Source organism: Staurois parvus, unplaced genomic scaffold, assembly GCF_062004578.1.
Source record: "Staurois parvus isolate SC_StPar_1 unplaced genomic scaffold, SC_StPar_1.0 ptg003641l, whole genome shotgun sequence".
NCBI lineage: Eukaryota > Metazoa > Chordata > Amphibia > Anura > Ranidae > Staurois > Staurois parvus.
This window is the reverse complement of record NW_028321437.1, coordinates 2,236-5,000: the sequence shown is the minus strand read 5'-3', so window position 1 is coordinate 5,000 and position 2,765 is coordinate 2,236. Positions and strand designations below refer to the sequence as shown.

The following is a 2,765-nucleotide window of genomic DNA, read 5'->3' as shown; positions in this document are numbered from 1 at the left end:
TAATATTGATGATGATAAATATGACCATTAATATGGAGTTGTCCCCCCATCACTATGACCATTGATATAGAGTTGGCCCCCTTTGTGGCTCTAACATCCTCCACTCCTCTGGGAAGGCTTTCCATCAGAATTTGGAAGGTGTCTCTGGGAATTTGTGAGGTCAGGTAGTGATGTTGGATGAGAAGACCTGGATCACAGTCAGCGTTCCAATTCATCCCAAAGGTGATTAGTAGATTGAGGTCAGGGCTCTGTACAGGACACTCACGTTTCTCCACACCTAACTGACCAAACCATGTGTTTATGGAGCTGGCTCACAGTTCCAATGCATCCCAAAGGTGTTCAGTAGGGTTGAGGTCAAAGCTCTGTGCAGGACACTTGAGTTGCTCCACAGCAAACTAGTCACACAATGTCTTCATGGAGTTGGATTTGTACACAGGGGCACAGTCATGGTGGAACAGAAAAGGGTCTTCACCAAACTGGCCTTGCCACCACACCTATGTGAGCTAGTTGGACATCCCATTCCAAAATCATGGTCAGTAACATGGAGTTGGCCCCCATGTGGCTATAGCATCCTCAAATCTTCTGGGAAGACTTTCCACAATGTTTTGGAAGGTGTCTGTAGGAATTTGTGACCATTTGTGAGGTCAGGTTCTGATGTTGGATGAGAAGACCTGAATCACAATCGACATTCTGATTCATCCTGAAGGTGTTCAGTAGGGTTGAGGTCAGGGCTCTGTACAGGACACTTGAGCTGCTCCACACCAAACTGGTCATCCATGTCTTTATGGAGCTGGGCATGTGAACACAAAACCATGGCCATTATTATGGAGTTCCGCCATGCAATTACCCTCCTTTATGGCTGTACCATCTTCCACTCTTCCCGGAACACTGTCCACAAGATTTTGGAGGGTGTCTGTGGGGAATTTGTCCCCATTCATAAGGTCAGGTTCTGATGGTGGATGAGAAGACCTGGCTCACAGTTGGCGGTTTAATTCATCCCAAAGGTGTTTCGTAGGGTTGTGGTTGGGTCTTTGTGCAGCCCACAGTCCATTTACTGTGAGCGGGTGGCATGTACAGACACGATCACGCATATACTGTATACATGATCGGCCTCCCTATGGGTTTGGGGGCGCGTGCGTTCTCGCTCCCGATGCACACCCGCCCTGTGACTGCACACAGCACAACTTTGGAAGCTGATTTCAGCCGATCGTCGGTGTCCAATCACAGCGCTTTACAAAACACACGACTCTGTGTACAGGGAACAGCGATTCAAGGAGAATATACAGGCGTGCAGTAAAGTACAAGCAACACGTTACACGCGTGCCGCAATGTTGGGCACACAATTAACCCCTTGATTGCCCTTAGATATTAACCCCTTCCCAGCCGGTGTCATTAGTCCCGTGTTCAGTACTGATCACTGTAGTAGTGTCACCAGAGGCGTCCCTAGGGTTGGTGTCACCCGGTGCGATCACACTTGGTGACACCCCCTCCGACGATCCCCGCAGAATGGATCGGATCTGCGGATTGAGCCTAATGGATGGGAGTCCGATCCAGGGGCGGACTGACAACTCATGGGGCCCCCGGGCAATAGGGGATTATGGTACCAGGGGCATCTCATGGGGCTCCCTACTGACCCCGGGCCCTCGGGCATTGCCCCAGTGCTCGAATGGTCAGTCCGCCCCTGGTCCGATCCATTATGCTCCCCAATTCGCAGATTCGATCCATCCTGCGGGGATCGTCGGCTTGCTTTACAACTTTCCTTTTCGTGGAGAAGGTCCTGTGTCACCCCGTGCGGTTGGTGTCACCCAGTGCGGGCTGCACCCCCTGCACCTGCCTCGGTACACCACTGAGTGTCACTATTGATGTCAGTGTCAGTCGGTTGGTGTACCTCCCAGCCAGCGTCAGCTAGCGCCAGATTGTCTGCCGCACTATCACAGTCCCACTATAAGATCACCGCCATTACCAGTATTAGGCTTGGGCTTGATGGTTGTGGGGATCCGCGGGAGGGGGAGGGGGGCTTATCGGAACTAATGTTCAACTCAAACATCGGCCGTTCATGTGTTCGCCCACAATGCACTGCGCCCTGACAGTGATTGGCCAAAGCAACGCACCTGACCGCGGGTCACATGGTAGTACCAGGGGCGGACTGACAACTCATGGGGCCCCCAGGCAATAGGGGATCATGGGGCCCCTGTGTCCTTACCCAAACTCAAAAAAGCCTATGAAAAAGGTACCAGGGGCATCTCATGGGGCCCCCTACTGACCCCGGGCCCTCGGGCAGTGCCTGAGTTTCCAAATGGTGAGTCCGCCCCTGGGTAGTACGTACCAATGGCTGTGTATATCGATCGTGAATGTCGCCGATTATCTGCTCATCTAACTGTTGCATTTTTTTTTTTTCGTTAGACCGCATCCACCAATATCCAGGGGCCGGCGGAGGAGGCGGAGGACACCTTCGAGGCAGACGTCTTGGCATTCGGTGTCACGAGGAACAAGATCATGACGGCGCAGTATGAATGTTACCAGAAAATCCTGCATGACCTGCCGCAGGAGAGGGAAGGTGAGCTTCGTCGTACGACGGCGCTGGGGTCGGGGGATGGGATGCAGGCTTGGCGTTCCTTGTAATATTCTGCGTTTTAAGAAGCGGAAGGCGGGCGACTTACTCCTCTGGGGCGGATCACATGACCAACGCTGGGGGAAAAAATAAAAGGATGAGGCAAATCACATGACCAACGCTGGGGGAAAAAATAAAAGGATGAGGCAAATCA

At 52.3% G+C, this 2,765-nt stretch overlaps 1 long non-coding RNA gene across 1 annotated transcript in view; it reads left to right on the top strand.

Annotated features, from left to right (window-relative positions):
- The window catches only part of LOC149427586 (uncharacterized), a 23,224-nt gene extending 20,671 nt beyond the window's left edge, over positions 1 to 2,553 (top strand). The window contains exon 3 of the long non-coding RNA XR_016311246.1: positions 2,404 to 2,553. This is a non-coding gene — a long non-coding RNA (uncharacterized LOC149427586). The remainder of the gene's footprint in view (positions 1 to 2,403) is intronic.
- Positions 2,554 to 2,765: the final 212 nt, after the last annotated feature.